Source organism: Dama dama, chromosome 9, assembly GCF_033118175.1.
Source record: "Dama dama isolate Ldn47 chromosome 9, ASM3311817v1, whole genome shotgun sequence".
NCBI lineage: Eukaryota > Metazoa > Chordata > Mammalia > Artiodactyla > Cervidae > Dama > Dama dama.
In genome coordinates, this window is record NC_083689.1 from 102713890 (window position 1) to 102734006 (window position 20117).

The following is a 20117-nucleotide window of genomic DNA, read 5'->3' on the forward strand; positions in this document are numbered from 1 at the left end:
ATGGGGTTGCAAAGAGTCAGACATGGCTGAGTGGCTGAACTGAACTGAACTGAGTTGCTCCAGAGAGCTGGACTCTGACGGGTGGACTCCCTGAAAGCTGTGTTCCGTGCTGCATTAGTGAGGGTGTAGGGCTTCTGAGTGAACCACAGTATCTGGGACACACACCGGGATTGTTCCACCGAGAAATGAACTCAGTGCTTGGAATGCACTCTTGAATTTCTCTGAATTTCACATTCAGGAGCAAGAATACAACATTCTTGATTTATTTTGTGCTTTCCCTTTGCTGTGTGATAGATATTCAGATGATAATTCAGGTAATATGACCCATGCCTCTGAGTTTTCTCCCCAAAAGTCAGTCTTAATTATTTCCTTGTTTTATTTTTATAACAATAATTATTTTCTTTTATACAGGAAATTTTGAGAGGCAGTTGGGTCAATTGATTTTAAGATAACCTAACAGAAAGGTCCTTGTTTAGCTGAAATATTTGCTTATTTAAGCCACTTCACTTTCATGAGCCTAAATGTCCCAAATTTCAACTTCCTGCGTCATGACTTGCAGACATTCTAGGAAGCCTACAGCCAAAGCATAGGGTAGGATATTTAGCAAAGAATATAGAAGAAAAAGTAAAATAAATCAGCTTTTATTGTACTTATGCTTTCAAAAAGCCAGAGATATGCAGCATACTATATTTTGATGCTAACATGTGCTGCTTTGAGGGGGAAAACATGAAATTATTAATGATGTTAATACAAGTTATCTGAATATCATATTAGATTTTGGTGTTTTGGTTCAAAATCAAAATTATAGCCATCACAAAATTTAAATATATCGGAGGAACATTCATTTGCAAAGCTACATAATGATAAATGTTTTTATTTCTTTTCGTAACTGGCTAGTGGTGATTTTGTGGATCCTTTCTCTTAAGATTAGGATTTCGATCACATTCTGGTCTCCTCTAGAGGTCGGTTCATGAAGTCTTGAATAGCCTGGTGCAAAGGAAGCCATTTCTGGATGGACATTCTCAGAGCTGTAATCCAGCTGCGGAGGTGACCATACAGGACAGGTCATTAAAAAATGTTCTCTGGGAGATGAAATGTTACAAAGTCTTTTGATTTATTTTACAGCTGTTTCTTTTGGATATTTACTTTGAAATTCATATAGTAAACCATGATCCTCACGTTTTGAACTGAACAAAAAGATAAAACACCAGAAGAGCAATGCACAGTGGTAACTATGAAGTAAAGTTAATATAAATAATAGGACCAGAAGACAGTATAACAAAACTACAGGACTTCTAAAATTATTACTAGTATTTTACTGTTTCTCTCTAAAGTTTAGTTAATCAAATGTACAGTAGTCAAACACTGCTGTTAGGGCCTAATATTCCTTTGCCACATTGTGGAAGCCAATGCAAACTCTCTAGTTAAATCTTCCCTCTCATCTTCTCCATTCGTTTCATTTTCTTGGATAATGTATTATAAAATTTGCCTATATAATGTTGATTCTAAGAGTGCTTAGTAGGCATTGTTTTTGTAAAAATGGTTTGAGTCAGATAGCTTGCGCAGTGGGAGTTAAGGGAAGTCCCCCAGGACACCTTCCAGCAGTGTGTCTCGGAAACACTGAATTAATATACTTTGTGATTCTCTGAGAGGAGAATATGATTTCTATCATTTCTTAGATGTATTTTACTACTTTTTGCGAGGGGGCTATATTTTGGAACCAGAGTCCCAAAAACCACACTTTGAAACTCTTGCCCTTCTACTTTGAAATATTTCTTTAATGACTTAATATTGCTTCCTTTTGATAATATGCACTCATGGATTTGGCGGTGAGATCTAACTATTTAACTTTCTCTCTTCGAGAAGCCATAAATTTTATCAGCTAGGAGTTAACTCTGTTTCACTGGCCCTTTTTCTAATATGCCTGCTGGAGCTCGCCTTCAAAGGACGATCTTAATCTGCCACCTGATTATACAGCACAAGTCTGAGGAAGATCTTGGGAAATATCTAGCAATTCTCTAGTCATTGTTCTCCTATCTAGCCCTTGCTTAGGGGTTAGTGGGACAGGAAGGTTACATAATGGGGGAAGGCCTAGGGAGATCCTTTTTCCCTTTTCCAAATGGTCACTTGCTAGAGATTCCTAAAACTCTACTTTGGGCGTTTGATCTCTTGGGTTGAATCTCATTCTTACAAATGGCCCTGAAAGTTTTCCCCTTTCCTTTTTTTTAATAAGTCACTGTAAATTTCTTGATTAGATCCCTTTTATGCAGACAGCTGGAAGAAAGTGTCTGGATGGTCACCAGCAGTTGAGGGTAGGAATGGGAGATGGTGAACACTGAGTGTCTTGGGGATTGCAGTTAGGTCAGGGAGACTTGGGTGATGAAGGAAGATCCTCTAAGTACCTCCTCTGCTTCTTGGTTTTGTCTCCATTAGCTTTCCTGCTGTTTTTTTTCAGAATCATTATGAAACAAGTGCCCATTTGTGCATACCAAGTTGGACACTGAACATATCAGTTTAGATGGATAAGTCCTACGCCCTTCAACGGCTTATAACAAAACCAAGCATCTGACCAGATGGATATATCAGTAAGAGTTAAGCAAAATGTGGTAAAACAGCCAAACTGTGAATAAATTAACATTTTATTTAATAATAAATTAATATTTACAGGTTATAGTGTTAGTGAATTTTTTATATTGAAGCCTGACTTAGCTACTGCCTTGGGGAGAACTGTGGACTCCTTTTTCATTTAAAAAAAAAACAACAAACTTCTAGAAAAATCATTTTCTGTGTATTGAAAGAAAAAAATCCTGAGGAATATTAACTATAGGGACTATGCAAAGAAAGGGGAATATTTAGTGGAAGATGTAGAGCTGAGGTTGGAAAATGAATATAAGGGCTTGCTTATAAAGCTCTTCTCAGGACCGAGAAATACATAGACCTTGACTTACCGTTGATTTTCTGTCTCATTTTCTGCACAGAAATAGAAAGTCTTAAATTCTTCAGATGGAGGCTTGAGTTCAATTACTGATTGCTTGACACTAAGGGTCTGCTCATTCACCCGGTATCCTTGTAGATAAAGGCCACCTACAGAGGGTGAAAGGACAAAGCAAGTGAGGAGAATAAGGTGGAGAAAAAGTCTGACAAGGTGTCAAGAAAACTTTGTCTCCAAATGAACCTCTAGTCCAGGTGTCTCATTTTATGGATGAAGAAATGAGACTCCAAAAAATATATAATATAATATATAATTTAAGGTTATCCACTAATTATTAATGGCAAGACGGGAACAAAGTTTGGATTTCCTGTTCTTTTCATTTTTACAGTCTTTTCATTACATGTTCAATATTTAGCTTCGTGTTACTGTGGGCCTAAAGCAGCTTTTATTTTTCTTTTTTTTAGTGTGTTCCTGGAGGACACATTTTGAAATATATGTCTTGGTATCAAAGATTGACAGCTACAAAATTACATTAGAGGAAAAATTAAATAGTATCTGCTTGGACAGAACCATTAAGACATCCTGAGGAGTAACAAAGATTGCCAGAGGTTTCTACGATCAACATAGATTCTCACCTTTGTGCAAATGCAAAGCACTTTTACAATATGAACCCACAGGGTGATATGAGGGAGCCGACTTGAATTAAAATGAAAATAAATGACCAGTTTTTCAAGATAATTTCTTTCCCATGGTCTTTTGATGCTATCTTATAGTTATATATTGCTTGGCCAGAATTTTGTTTACATTATTCAGGAGTTGGGGTTGGAGGGGGAAGACATCAGTGTAGGAGAAGGTGCTGAACAGTCAAAACACTTGTGCATTGTTTATGGTGTCTTGATGTTCTGAGGTATCCTGATGCAGATACTCTAGGTCATATCATTAATAGCGATGATTAGATTTTAATTCTCTTTCTCGTAATTGCTAACTCTTGTTCTCCCCAAACCCACTGCCCCAGAAGCCACTTTAGTGAGCCATGTTCTGTGCTTGCTCAGTTGTGTCCGATTCTTTGCAACTTCATGGGCTGTAGCCCACCTGGCTCCTCTCTTGCCCATGTAATTTACCAGGTAAGAATACCGGAGTGGGTTGCCCTTTCCTTCTCCAAAGGATCTTTCTGACCCAGGGATCCAGCCAGTGTCTCCTGCATTGGCAGGCAGATTCTTTACCACTGAGCCACCTGAGAAACCTGCTTCGTGTACCATACTAACAAAGAAAATGCCAAAATGCAACTTGGATTTTTGCTACACTACGGGATAAGCATTCTACGCTGGTATGATAATAAGGAACTGTGAAAGGAAGATTTGACTCATTTTTGTTTTTCTTTTGGCTATACGTGATACCAACATACACTCTCAGAAAGTCTCAAGTTTTTCTTTTTTAAGCAGAATGAGTGGCTTTTGGACTTTGAAATTGTTTACTTTATAGAGGGGGTTTAGATGTAATATTAAAGTCTTTTAAAATTTTTATTTAAAGAGTCCATTTTAGAACTAATCTCTAGGAAAGCGTTCATTTTAGAAATGGCTAGAGGTTTTTCTTTTAGTAGGACCCAGTCTATTGGCGTTTATCAAACTCAGAGAATGCCTTCTATCTTTGATAGACATAAAACAACTTTACTGACATATTATTTACACACCACAATATTTGTCTATTTACAGTATACAATCACTGACTTTTAGTGTGTTTATGAAGTTGTGCAACCATCACCATAACTTAATCTTGGAACATTGAGTTACAACCCCAAAAAGAAACTCCACACCCATACTCACTCCCCATCTGTTTCCCCCCTCTAACCCTAGGCAATCCTAACTGACTTTCTGTCTCTATAGATTTTTTTTTTCCTGAGACACTTAATATAAATGGAGTTATACAGCCTGTGATCTTTTGTGACTGGCTTATTTCACTTGGCCAGTTTTCAAGGCTCACTCGTGTTGTATCATGTATTGTACTTCATTTCTTTTTGTTGCTAAATGATATTATATCATTGTGTGGATGAACAGCATTTTATTTATCCATTTGTTAGTTTGGACATTTGAGTTTTCCTCCATTTTTTGGCTATTATGAATAACATTGTTATGAATATTCATGTGCACATTTTTCCATAGATGTATGTTTTGGGGATATATACTGGATGTAGAATAAGCAATCTGCTAGATATTTCAGGACTATAGGATACCTAAGGAGATATCTGAGGGTATTTTGCTGTTTTAATTCCCTGCTCCAAATAGTAGCACATGGCATTTTTATTATGTACTGGTTTTTACCTTCTTCATGCTTATATTTCCTTTTCTCATATGTCTGAGCAGATAAGAATACCTTCCTCCATCCCTACCCATTCTGAGAATAGACAAGACAGCCATGTCCAAAGCTGTCTACAGCAAACAGGAAAGTTTCTGACCCCTTTGCTAAACCAGTTATAGGGTAAGAATGATCAGCATAAAAGCCATCCAGTTATAACCCCATTACCCCATTTCAGGTGACCTCATTGGGCTGGTCGCTATCTTTAATTGGGTGGCAGCAATAAATAATAAGCTAACACAATGTTTGCACAGAGATTTCTCATAAGAACTATATATTTGTTGCAATAATGTAAAATATATCTGGGAAGTGCGTACAGACCTTGATGTGATTCATTTAACAATAATGGGATTGGGAGGGAGGGTCAGGATGGGGAACACATGTACACCCATGGCTGATTCATGTGGATGTATGGCCAAAACCACCACAATATTGTAAAGTAATTAGCCTCCAATTAAATAAAAAAAAAAAACAATAATAGTTAACAGTCACAATTCCAGCTCTTGCTAGAGAGAGATAAAAAGAAAAAAAAAATCAAGTGTACAGTGAATGGCAAAGGGCTTCAGGTCTAGGAAGAGGCATTTGACTGAAAGGCTTCTGGAATTATCACAGTGGTTTTCCAACATTAGCAGGCATAGGCCAGCCGGTTGTACATATTGTTAAAGTACTAGCAGTTTCCTGAAGGGTGAGAAAAGACCTCAAGGATCTAACTGACTGGGGCTATTTTTCTAACTCCCAAGGTATACATTTGAGGCATCTTCAGCTGAAAGTAAAATGTGGGACTAGGGCATCCCAGGTGGGTTCAGTAATAAAGAATCCATACGCCGATTCAGGAAACATGAGTTCGATCCCTGGGTCAGGAAGATCCCCTGGAGCAGGAAATGGCAACCCACTCCAGTATTCTTACCTGGGAAATAAGAAGACAGAGGAGCCTGGCGGGTAACAGTCCATGGGGTCGCAAAAGAATTGGGCACGACTTAGCGACTAAACAACAAAAAATGTGAGACGAGCATCTAACAGGGTTTCTACAGGAAACCCTAGCACGGCTAGCATGGCTCTCAAGGCTTCTCTTTCCCCTCACTTCACTGTTATCTCCTCCCTGTCTCCTCTTTTTTGTCTTCTGTATTCTCTCAGCATCTCAAGTGACTGTCACAAGGACTGAGTCAAGCCCCCAGGACTACTTGCCTGCATGTTGTCACTTCATCATGTCTGACTCTGAGACCCCATGGACTGTAGCCCGCCAGTTTCCTCTGTCCATGGGGTTCTCCAGGCAAGAATTCTGGAATGGATTGCCATGCCCTCCTGCAGGGGACCTTCTCCACCCAGGGATCAAACTCACATGTCCTGCATCGGAGGTGGATTCTTTACCACCAAGTCACCAGGGAAGCCCCCTGGCCCCAACACTATGGATACCTTCAGAAAGAAGAAATATCATATGAAGTCTCCCAGATTAGCTAATGAAGAACATAAGTCAATGGGATAAAGTAAATAATAAAATAAGTGAAATAAAACAGTAAAGCAACTGAGGTGCTCCAGCCAGGGGACAATGCTAGAGCCAGGGGACAATGTTATTAAGACTTAGCCTTCTTACAAAGAAGGCATGTTACAAAGATGATAGAAAGTAAAGAACCTTCCTTAAATACTCTGTTTCTAAGATTCTGAACACAGAAGTCGACCATTTAAGCAAGCATGTATGCAGAGAGTTTATGTACATTAGTATTTTTCCAACTTTTTGGGCTGTGATCAAAAGATGTAATAAATATAGACCTCTACATGTTTTAAAGCAATTAAACCAAAAGTTTGTGAAACATTGAGATGTACTATGATATTTTCTACTATATTAAATTCTATTGTTTTTCAGAATTTTTTAGGGCTTCCCTGGTGACTCAGACAGAAAAGAGTCTGCCTGCAATGCAGGAGACCCAGGTTAGATCACTGGGTTGGGAAGATTCCCTGGAGAAGGGAATGGCAACCCACTCCAGGATTCTTGCCTGGGGAATTTTCATGGACAGAGGAGCCTGGTGGGCTACAGTCCATGGAGTTGCAAAGAGTCTGACACGACCAAGCAACTTTCACTTTCACTTTCATTGTGTTTTAAATACCTGGTCCACAACTTGCTACATTGATTGCGTGACTCAGTAATCACATATGCAGGATCAAAGCCTGCATTTTGATAAATACTGCTATAAATGGTAATCAAGGCCTACTTCAAGGTTATGACCTTCAGAGGGCGGAGAACTAGGAACCAAACCAGGGTAGGATGTGCAAGAAGAGCCAAGCAGAACTTGAAAAATGTAAGTAAAGAAGGCATCATCGATCAGACCAGCACAAAGGTCGTTTCTTTAGTGTCATCTAGAGGAAAACGAGCCTTAGAACTCTGTGTAATCTTTATCAATATAATAATAATTTATACTCCATGCTTATAAAATGATTAAGCCAAACTAACCATTTTAGTGCCTGTGCTGTTCATGGTACCATATGGTTTCAGTCATTTTCAATAAATTGCTTTGCTGTCCTCATAGGTCCTCTGGTTATTGTGCTAATCAGTTGGACTGGGTGGACCTTGTCTATCATGGTCAGTGTGCTGACGTTCAGAGTGCAGTATTATACTGATGGAGTGCGAGCACTACTTTCAGAAGCCTAGCTTCCATCAGGGAGTGCTACGCAGAACATTCAAGCACAGGGGTCAGATGGCATCTGTTCGCAGTTTGTCTCTGTCACTCAATAGCTGGCTGACCAAAGGCATGTTAACTTCTCTCAGCTCTAGTTTCTCACTTGCGATGGGACAGCAGCAGTGGATGTCTTGCAAATATTCATTTTAGATAATAGACATAGAAAGCTTATCCAAGTTCTGGACACATAGGAAACATTCAAAAATAAAATACACTTGAGCAGTATGATCCAGTCCTCTGGAAAAAAAAAAAGTAAAAATGTGGTTTGCCAGGGCAGTGACTCTTAGTGGACAGTGGAGAGGGGCATATTTATTTTGGGAATCTCCCACTGGAAATTTGGATTCACCTGAATCCTATTTCGAGTTTCAATGGGTGGAACCACTGGCTGTGAGCCTCAGGTCATGATCGGAGTCAGGATGTACAGGAAGATGGAAAAGGACTCTTAGAAACAGGATATAAACTTCAATTTAAAATTCAAGTCTGAAAGTGAAACTGAAGTCTCTTAGTCGTGTCTGACTCTTTGCAACCCCATAGAGTAGCCTACCAGGCTCCTCCATCCATGGGATTTTCCAGGCAAGAGTACTGGAGTGGGTTGCCATTGCCTTCTCCAGGGGATCTTCCCAACCAAGAGATCAAACCCCGGGTCTCCCACATTGCAGGCAGACACTTTACCGTCTGAGCCACCAGGGAAACTCAAGTCTAGGGAAAATTCAAGTTTAGGGAAGGGTAAACAACTTCAGAAAAACAAGGGTAAGCAGTGGATTAACCTTGGGAGAGCTTCCAGCTGGACCCAGCTGCTGTCAGAGTGGGAGTGGAGGGGTGGGGGGAGTCGGTGGCCGTAAAGTACTCCTCCTGGAACGAGGTGCATGCTCAGGCATTTTTTATTCCAGGAAGAATAGAGTTATTAAAGACCCGAAATCACAGGCCTCTGTTTTATAACCTGGCCGAGATATAAAATTTCTGTTGGAATTTCTGTAAGGAGCAGGTTCTTTTAATTCATATGTGAAATAATTTTTGCTAGAAACTAAGGACCTGTGAAGATGGGATATTCAAGAAGTAAGGCTGGGAAAGAATGAATGGCTTTGGATTAAATATTTTTATTAGCCACACATGAAATATTTTCCAGAGAAAAAATTAAAAATAGGTAGAAATTGGTCGTTTTCTTCCAGCTGAAAAGAATATGATATGGCCCAAAGCCCAGGCATCTGGTGGCTTGAGTTCTGGTTTTTGCCTTTGAATCATCTTTACAATCTTCTCGTCTGTCCTGCTATTAAATGAGGGGATGATTCTTCATGGGAATAATGGCCAACCGAGTCCCTTTGGTGGTTTATGCATTTATTCATTAAGCATATGTAAAATAGAGTCATCTCTGAGTGCATAATCCCTTAGAAGAGATAAAATGGCCAATTAGAGATAAAACACAAAGTAGAGGGTGACAAGTGTCACAAGACAGATGAGCACAGAAGCCCAGGAAACAGAGATGCTTTGTTTACTTAGAACCATCTGGGGTTGTTGTCTAGCAGAGATGGCCAGCATTTGAATACACGTTCGGAAGACAGGTAGTGTCTGGACAATGTATGTTGGGGAATTGGTAGGTAGACTGTTTCAGGGGAAGGAACTAACACAAATGAAGACATGAGGTCAGAAAAATGTCCAAGAGGTGGGGTACGCTCAGCAGGCAGAAGGTGACTGTGTCTGGGGAGAATGCAGGGTGTTTTAAGACAGGAATGGAAGAGAAAGCCAGAAAGAAGGGGTTGGGGACAAAGCGTAAGGCCATAGAGGGCTCTGGCTGCAACAAAGGACCCTGGAAGGCTCTGGAGAGATGTGGGAAACAATAAGAGCTAGATATAAAGAAACTTCTCACATTTCACTCTCTGTTTTTCCTTTTGTTGCTGTAACTTAGGCTCCCTGTGCTCACGCTTAGTCGTGTCTGACTCTTTGTGACCCCACGGACCTTAACCCACCAGGCTCCTCTGTCCATGGGGTTTTTCAGGCAAGAGTACTGGAGTGGGGTGCGATTTCCTTCTCCAGGGTATCTTCCCCACCCAGGGATCAAACCCGCATCTCTTGTGCTTCTCCTGCATTGGCAGGCAGATTCTTTACCACTGCCCCTCCTGGGAAGCCTGTAACTTAGGCTACCTGGGTTCAAATTCTGTTTTCACCATTTACTAGCTGAGGGAACATGGGCAAATGATTTAACGTTGCTAAGTATCAGTTTCCAAACTTGTAGATGGGATAATAACTTATTTACAGGATTGTCGTAGAAATTAAATGAAATAATAATTAAAAACAGAGTGATGAATACAAAACCTGTACTCACTTTTACTGTTATTATTTTTAGGCCATTTATTAGCAGCTGTTTTCCAGCTGTCCAACTAGGCTTCTTCTGAATAGGGCCTCCTTTGACCTTTCAGAATAAGGGCTGTCATTCCCATTTCAGACTCTTGGAATCAGTAACAATCTCTGGACCCCAGGGGTTTGGAAACCCTTGGTTAATACGAAGTAATATGAGCGATCAAACCTAAACATTCACTTTGTATCTATGGAAACGTTCTCTTGAAAGTGAACTTCATTGATTTGCTAATTAAAATGGTTCAGACTTTTGCAGTGATATTTTATAATGAAAGCTCCAGTTGATGACTACTTTAGAGGTTCGTTTTGTTTATCTTCATTCTCATCCTGGTACCAGGCTTTAAAGCTATGAATTTGGGTCACATAGGAACAGCCTGTCTTGTAAATGCTTAGGCATGCCGGCTACTTCCTAACAGTTGGTTAATATTCTGGGTCATGTTTTAATACTGTCAAAGTGAAAGAGTATGTTAGTAAAGGAGATTTATTGTTCATCCTGAGTGATGAGAAAAGGACCTCAGAGTGATGTCAGTTTGTACCTCTTTTGTATCCTTCCGAGAAGGGGAAATCGTCACCCACTTGGCATGACTTTCTAGCTTAATTAAACAAAGGCATTCACGCTAAAAATGGGGGTGGGGGGAAGGAAATTAAATGATTAAGATTCTGGATCTTCACTACTCATCATTATTTAGGGATTATTCATTTGGGAGAAAAGTCCAACTGCAAATAAAACACCAATAATCTTTTTTTGTCAAAAATTTTAAGAAGATAAGTAATCTTTCTTATCATGAATAATTATTTTACTGCTAAATTGTATTGTTTACATACTCATTTTGTATATATGACGTGTAATATATTAAAAGTGAAAGTTGCTCAGTCGTGTCTGACTCTTTGTGACCCCGTAGACTGTAGTCCATGGAATTCTCCAGGCCAGAATACTGGAGTGGGTAACCTTTCCCTTCTCCAGGGGATCTTCCCAACCAGGGGTCGAACCCAGGTCTCCCACATTGCAGGTGGATTCTTTACCAGCAGAGCCACAAGGGAAGCCCAATATATTAAAATGTATATTAATATATATATAATTTAATAAATATATATACAGTTTATATAGAAAGAGCTTTTTGCGTAGAGTACTTTGCACACAGTGCTTAAGTAACTCGAATGGCAATTACTTCATTTAATCTTCACAATGTGTGCCGTGTACTGTGCTAAGTCGTCTCAGCCGTGTCTGACTCTGTGTGACCCCATGGGCTGAAGCCCGTCAGGCTCCTCCGTCCACGGGATTCTCCAGGCAAGAATACTGGAGTCGGTTGCCATTTCCTTCTCCAGAGGATCTTCCTGACCCAGGGATTGAACTCGTCTCTTGAGTCTCCTGCATTGGCAGGTGGGTTCTTTACCTCTAGCGCCATCTGGGAAGCTCAGTCATCACAACAGTCCCGTGAAATAGATTGCTGTTTCCATTTTATAAATGAGGAAACTAAGTTTTAGGAACTTGAGTAACTTGTTGAGGGAAAATTGACAATCAATGCTCTTTTCGTTACTCACTTGTCTGAGATTAGGGATACTTTCAGAAAAGGGTAGAGTCACTACCCAAGAAAACTACTGGCATTGATTCTGAATGTCATCAAAAAATGAAGGGGCTTATTTTTCACTTTTCCAGGCAGTAAAAGCATGAGGTTAGGGGCTCAGGGGGCTTCCCTGGTAGCTCAGCTGGTAAAGAACCCGCCTGCAATGCAGGAGAACCTGGTTTGATTCCTGGGTCGGGAAGATCCCCTGGAGAAGGGGTAGGCTACCCACTCCAGTGTTCTTGGGCTGCCCTGGTGGTTCAGCTGGTAAAGAATCTGCCTGCAATGCGGGAGACCTGGGTTTAATCCTTGGGTTGGGAAAATGCCCTGAAGGAGGGCATGGCAACCCACTCCAGTATTCTTGCCCTGAGGATCCCCATGGATATAGGAGCCTGGCGGGCTATAGTCCGTGGGGTCACAAAGAGTCAGACACAACTGAGTGACTAAGCCCAGCGCAGCACAGGGGTTCCGGCTCTGGAGTTACACTGCCTGTGTTCAGATCTCAGCTTTTTTGCTTACTACATGTGATCTTGTCGAGTTGTGTAGACTTTCCAGCCAGTCGAGAATAATAATAGTACCCGTTCTCCAGAAGATGACGTGAACTAACGTATACAGCATGAAGTTAGGTAGAAGCTCTGTAAGGCTGAGGTGGCTTCACTGTTAGGACTGTAAAGCTGACGCCGTACCTGAGGCCTGGCTGGAGCGAATGCTGGCGTAGAAGTACAAGCAGCCATCCTTCAGGATGCAGTAGTGCTGGGTCCACACATCCGAGCTTCCGTCCAGCTGGTGCAGGAGGCCCAGGCACTCCGGGTTCTTGATAGCCAGGGGCGGGAGGCTGCTGTTGTGCAGGGTAACATCTTCCCAGACATGGCTCTGCAGGGGCGGCACCGAAGAATCACCTGAGGGGCCGTCCTGCACCAGCAATCACTGCCCCCTGGAGCCAGTGATGTCAGCACCAGGACTGACTTCAGAGAAGCCCCTGTCCTGAGTGATCCGATGGCTAAGGCAATCTGCACATTGGAGAAATAAGCCAGGCAGTCTGAACCTATCCAGTGGCCACAGAGAACTTTCCCTTTTCATGTCCACAGGTATCCCTTCTCTTTGGCTTCTATTCTATTGTGAGGAGATCAAAAGAATATCAGTGCGGTATGGAAAGAAAAATGGGAATCTCAGCAAAGACTATTGTTTGAAGGTCCATCTCTAAGTGCTGGCCCCAACGAGCTATTTTACTTACCATTGGGATTGTCCTGGCCCTGTTCCTGGTATGTCCACCGTGACTAATTCCAGGCCCTGGTTCATGATTTACTTTACCTAGCACTCCTATTTGTGCCAAGGAATAAGGGAAATGCCCCAGGCCAGATCAGACCTGAGGTTCACATGGTCAGTGGTGTGGAAGGCCCACGATCAATCAAGATCCTCTACCTTGGAGAGGTAGAGGTCCACAGTCCTCGGTCCACAGTCCTGACCGAGTGGCAGGCTCTTCCTGGGAACTTGACCTGAGGCAGGGGCTGTGATGCTTCATCCCTTTATCAGAACACCTTGCTGGGTGCTAGCCGGTTTCTTTCATTTGGTTTTCATTTTTTTGTTCTTTAGTTTTAACCAGGCAGTGCAAAAGATTTCAGAATGCAGAGCTGGCAGAATTGTTTGCTGTGAACTGGGAGCCTGCTGGGAGTTTGGGTGTTTCTTTTTCACTCTGCTGCAGACACTGAGTGCATTAGCAGAATAGATCCCCCTTAAAAGTATCGAGACTCATTATAGTGATGCACCGGAGAGATGGGTGAGTGTATTGAGTGTTGTGTTTCAGGTAAAATGAAACACAAGCCCTGCTGTTTGTCAGATGATGATAATGCTGGTAATTATTTTGAAAGGACAGATACAGGGCACAGGGTAGTACCTTTAAGCTCAAACAACCCAAATTTTCTGGAATGTACAAAAGCCAAAATATGCAGAGAAGATAATTGATAGTAAATACCTTTTTCTTATGTTTCCTTTTGTGAGGAAATGAGCATATTTAAATGAAATGTGTGACCTTATTAGAAATTATATCTACAGCATTAAAATGAAACAATTGAATATTGAAGCAATTTCTCTGCTCTTGACGAGGTCGTAGCTCAGAAAGAAGAGTATCAAATGCCTTAGGGGCTGCAGTGATGACTCATGTTGGTGTTACGAAGTTATCTATCAGTTTGTGTGTCAAGCCTAAATTTAAAATTCTGTTACTTCAAGGCTAGGAATCATGAATAGGCAGGAACAGTGAAAGCTGACCTAATACATCTTCAGAACAAGGAAATGGACATAAAGCACTACATTTCTGAACGTACGACCATTTCCCAGTAAGCTGCTTGGCCAAGAGCACCGTGCCAAGCTATCCCTGAGCCCTTGTGCTCAGGGCCTGAGAAGGAAACAGTACGAGTGGTTCAGCCTCATGGGAACCCGCGCAACTGCTTGGTGTCCAGCAGAAATTCCACCTGGCTGGGACTACCCACCGAGCTCCCCGAGAGGAATCGCGTCCAAACCCCCGAGGACAAGAGGAACAAGCACCTCCACAAAGTCTGAGCGGGAAATCCTATTGACTGGGAATCCCCTTTCCCAGCGTGTAAGGCAGGATCTGAGAAGTCCCAGGGTGGGCTGCGTGATGTCCAGCTGGATCCTCTCCCCCTTGGAGAAGAGGGGCGTGAAGGCACAGATGAACAGCAAGGACTCCTTACCTGGTGGACGGGGTGGGCTGCTCTGTCCATTGCTTCCAGCCACCTGAAAGAGAGATGAGAGCTGCTGTTCTCGGGGAACGCGCCACGTGTCCTCCAGAGGGCCGCATTTTTCTCCCTGGCCCCCGTCATTCACACAGAAGAGTCCCGAGACTCGGATATGTTTCGTGGCTCTAAATTCATGGTTGAAGAGCAGCATATTCTTATAAAACTGGCGTTACTAGGTGCCAAAATCCCACACCTACCGGGCGTATTTAAGATAAATTATTCTCATCCTTCTCCTTTACTATAATTAGTGCTTAAGGGAAAATGTATTCACTATTTTACTACGGTACCTGAATTTCACACCAGCAGGCCTGATAACAACTGTAAAGCCCTGACCATTAGTCAATGGTAAGACTGGTAAAGAGCCACTGCCTCACCCACCTGCCGAGTGATCTGTAGACCGGGGGACCACTTTTAGTGCACTGGTGTCTCTGCTTGAGGACTGAACTTTCTTCATCTTGTCTCCTTAGCCAGGTACCAGCCTATCTATCCCACCCTATCTTGCCAATCTTCTTCAAGCTTCTTTTAAACCCTGTAACTTCCAGTCACACCGTACTGCAAGCTTGATACAACCCCTCTGCCCGTCTCTGTTCCATTTCCTCTTGTGTGTATCTGATGCTGTACCATACCATGCATAAGCTCCTTGCTCATCCCCACGTCCAGAGATTTTCCTTCCCCACTCTAGATTCCTGTGCCACTTTGTCTTCCCCTATCTCACGACTCAAGTTCTATTTTGCATTAAAAATACTAGAATAAATGTCTTCTCTTCTTGGTTCAGAGCTTTTTTGAAGGCAAAAATTGACGCGTCATCATACTAACAGTTCTTAGAGATTTTAAAGCAGTATCTTGGACATATTTGCTATCCAATAAATATTTTCCCCATGAATTGAGATACAATTATGTCACTGTCCTCATGTTTCCCTGCTTGTCCTTTAAAGAACATTATGCATTTCAGCACACAGTGTTCCACAAACAGAGACAGTATCTTCTTTGCCTAAAAGGTTTCAGACCTAAGGCTGTCTTTACAAATGGAGTTTAAATTCTCTTAAAGAGATATGACATCCTTCTAAACACTGCTGACCCATTTTTGGGCCATTGTCTCCCTCGGCCCATTCCATCCCACCCCTCACCATAAAGCAGTAGGGCGTACACAACAGTTCTGAGCTGACTCGCTGGATTGGCCCATGATCTCCACTTCCATAGGAACACACTGAATAATGATCTTAAGTTGTTGAATGCTTAGAGTTCGTGGGCCACCCTCGTAGAAGGCCTTCACACCTCGACCCTCAGCCTGGGTGGTATGCTTACAAACTGTCAACTGTGTTGATTCCCCCAGGAACCTACATCATGATGATGATGATAATGAATTTTGCTCATTTCACTGTTAAATTGTAACCCTACTTTTAATACATTATTTTTATTCCTCCTACTATCCATCCAAATAGCTTAAATATATGAATCTTGCAACTTCTGGGGAAGCCAGATGTGACCTGTGGCAGTAGTGAGCTCTTTTAGAAAACTTAGAGAACTAAAGTAATTAAGTTAGATGATGTATCTATATTTTTGGAGATTCTGTTAGGAAAAAAAAAACTGGCAGAAATATGAAAAACTCAATTTGTCATACATAAGAAAAAGATAGTTTATTGACTTGTGCTGTGAGTTTGCTGTCCCCTTTCCTATTTCCAACCCCAAAACTCTGTCAGATTGCTGTTGAAGATGCATTCCCCCACTCCGAGTGAAGCTAGTAAGATAAAAGAATAATCAATTACCTTGTGAATTCTTGGTTTGAAGTTGCGCAGAGGCAAAAAGTTCTATTTCCAGACTGAGGCACACAGTTAAACACAAATGGTTTCCCCAAGCTGCTATCAATGCCAACTTCTGCACCTTCTAATTTTATTACCTCTAGAGGCGAGCATTTTCCTTCATCCTGTAATGGATAAGGAAGAGGTTCAGCATGGGCACTGCAGCTAAGCAGATAAGGGAGAAATGAGAGAGGAAAGGAGGACTAAAGTTATTTTTCTGAATTGATTGTTCTGAAATGAAAATAAAACCAAAATGAGCTTTTGTAGATTATGCTGTCGGTGATATATTACATCAAACTCCAAATTTCCCACATCCCTTTTGAATCGCCTCTATTAATATGCATTTTATTTATGCCAACTTGGGAGAGTATCATTAATCATTCATATCTATTTTTTTCCCATCATAAAAAAGAAATTGATATTACAAAATATATGTGTTTGGTAGTATCTAGCTAGTGTCTATACTTAACCTATATTCCATGCTTATTTTGTTTTATGCCCTCTTCTAATTTCTTTACATTTATTAATTGATTTATTGTCACAAATGCTCATCAGGTAGTTACTTTTATTATCTTTTTCCTTTTTTTTTAGCAAGTCAGGAAACTTGCAAAATTTAGAGAGAACTTGCAGCATAGAGTGAATAAAGAATACTTTTCTTAAAATGACAGTAGTTTGAAACTTGTATGAAAAACTAAAATCAGTTTATAGGTAAATATTTTGCTATTTGTATTTATTTTACATTATATATCAAATTATTGTCTGTGTCAAATTTCCTTTGAGTCTGTTTGCAATCGTCACCCTTACCCCTCCAATTACAGGCAATCACAGATCTGTTTTCTGTCTGTCCAAACTTGCCATTTCTAGACATTTTATACAAGTAGAATCATATCCTATATGGTTTTCTTTCTCTTAGTGTGATGTCCTCAAGTTTCATCCAGGTTGCAGTTCTCATTAGTATGTCATTCGTTTTTATTGCTGAGCTATATTCTACTTTATGGATATGCCTCATTTAGTTTACCCATTCACGAGGTGATGGGGAGTTTTCTTTCCAGTTTTGGGCTAATTCAAATAATGCTGCTATGAAAATTTGTGTACAGGTCTTTGTGTGGGCATATGTTTTCACTCTCTTTGGTAGATTACTAAGAGTGACATTGCTGAGCCATATGGTAATTTTATCTTTAACTTTGTAAAAAACTGCCAAACAGCTATACCATTTTACACTCCTACCAGAAGTGTATGAATGTTCCCGATTTTCCATACCCTCACCAATACTCTGCATTGCTTGTCTTTTTGATAACAGCCATCCTACCGAGTGTATCGTGGTATGTCCTAGTGGTTTTAACTCGCATATTGCTAATGACTGTTGATGCAGAACACCGACTAGCCCAAAGGTTCTTAACCAATTTTAGGTGACGACTTCCTTTTGAGATGCTGATGAAAACTCGACACCTCTCCACACACCAAAATACATAAATGTGTAGATGTGAATTTATACACACATGCAAAAATTTTCTTGTGACTCACAGTGGGGTAGATGCAAAGATATTCTTCAACTAAAAGTAGTATCTCTTATTTGTATGGCATTTTAGTTTATAAAACATTTTCATTTAGCCTGTCTTTTTTACTCTTCACAACTACTCTGTAAAGCAGGAAGCTAATGTTATCCCCATTTTCTAGAAGAAGAAATGGAGTTTCAATGAGGCGTCCCAAGGTTATATAGAAACAGAATTTAAGCACTGGTTTTCTGGCTATGTCTTCCACACTCTGTCTCTCACACATTTGGCTTCTTGGGCCATGGCTCTTAGAGTCAGCAATTGAAAGCTGCAATATTTATGTTTTAGGAGACAGAATATTTCCTGAAGCCATGAGCTTTCCTGGAATATACACAGGGATCTAAAATTTTGCTCTGTTTTAGTAAACAGAAAGAAAGTAACACCTCTTATAACAATGGTATATGGCCAATAATATGACATCAGAAACCAGGAGAATATATTTTCATTTGCTTTAATCAGGGTAAAGAATTTGCATGCCTATAAAGAGCAGCTAATTATTTATATTATTTTCCCAGGGGCATCTTAAACTACAAAAAGAAATGGGGAAACATAAATAAAGCCTGGAGATTTTATTCTGTTAGTAAGTGACAGATGTGCTCGTTTGCTAAGAGCAAACACTCAGTGGGGCTGTTTCCCTTTGGCCCCATTAGGCAGATAAGATGATATAACATGTTTGGCTCTTGGAATCAGCACTCTTGGTTAACTCTGACACTACCAGTATTCTCCTCCATGCTTTGCTGTGGGACAAGGCGAAGGAATACACCCCTGGGGCATATGACACGCAACCAAGAATAGATCTGAAGTCACTTTGCCTCTGCTCAGGTCGCATCTGTGTCAGGAGAATGAAGTAGAGTAGATAGATAGTAAGAGATAGCAGCCCTCATTTAAAACAATTTTTAAAACAAAATTTTAATTGGAGGATAATTGCTATACAATGTTGTGTTGCTTTCTGCCGTACAACAATGCAAATCAGCCACAACCATACATATATCCACAACCATACATATACCCGAATGGAGTAGATTTAAAATAAGGGCTAGTCTCTTGCACTGATGGTGGGAACATAAATTGACACAGCCACTATGGAGAACAATGTGAAAATTCCTTTAAAAAAGCGAGGAATAAAACTACCACATGGCCCAGCAGTTCCACTACGGGGGATATATATACCCTGAGAAAACCACAGCTGAAAAAGGCACATGTACCGCAATGTTAATTTCAGAACTATTTATGATAGCCAGGACATGGAAGCAACCTAGATGTCCACCGACAGATGAATGGATAAAGAAGTTGTGGTACATATATACAATGGAGTATTACTCAGCCATAAAGAGGAACGCATTCGAGTCAATGCTAATGAGGTAGATGAACCTACAGCCTATATACAGAGTGAAGTAATTCAGAAAAACAAATATTGCCCATTAACACGTATATATGGAATCTAGAAAAAATGGCACTGCTCCATGCACAGCGCAGGAATAGAGACACAGACGTGGCGAATGGACGGGGACACAGCAGGGGAGGGAGTGGGGGGGGAACTGAGAGAGTAGCATTTAGATGTCTGCGTTGCCACACGTGGGGTTTGCTGGAGGCACACTCACAGCTGAGCAAGTGAGTGCACACACACGGCGGGGAGGCTCAAAGAGGAGGGGATGTATGCATGCTTGTGGGCGACTCGTGTTCTTGTACGGCAGAAAGCAACACAACATTGTATAGCAATTATCCTCCAATTAGAAATGATTTTTTTTTTAAATGAGACTGTCTGTTACTACCCCTCATGGCCCAGATCCCATTTTCACTAATCTAAGCTGCCCCCTTGTTGCCCATGAGTGTGAGCCTGCTGTTGCCTTGGGAGCAGCTGCCGGAGAACCGTGGGCATGGAGCCGGGATAGCAGGCGTGGGTGCCCTTGCAGCTGTGCATACTCATCTTACTCTTCCCTCTCGATTTCCCCAGGCCAACACCTTTTAGTTCCACTCTCATGGAGGTCCAAGGGTTGGCAAGGATTCTTCATTCAGTCTAATCCTAATTCTGCTTAGACTGTGGTTCCCCAATCCAGTGTTTTCTAGAGATAAAGAACAACTGAAATCTCTTTTCTGTCTTACTGCCATGCCCTGGGGTTTTTAACTCCTCCCTTAAGCAAA

The 20117-nt window shown here is 41.1% G+C and overlaps 1 long non-coding RNA gene across 3 annotated transcripts in view; it reads left to right on the forward strand.

The window, feature by feature from the left end:
- LOC133061507 (uncharacterized) overlaps nt 1-20117 on the forward strand; it is a 161029-nt gene that overhangs the window by 112500 nt on the left and 28412 nt on the right. For 2 of the 3 annotated variants that reach the window (XR_009694002.1, XR_009694003.1), the window contains exon 4: nt 2456-2635. The exons of the other annotated variant lie outside the window; for it this stretch is intronic. This is a non-coding gene — a long non-coding RNA (uncharacterized LOC133061507). Of the gene's footprint in view, nt 1-2455; nt 2636-20117 lie in introns of those variants that run through there. 3 annotated transcript variants of the gene reach the window in all.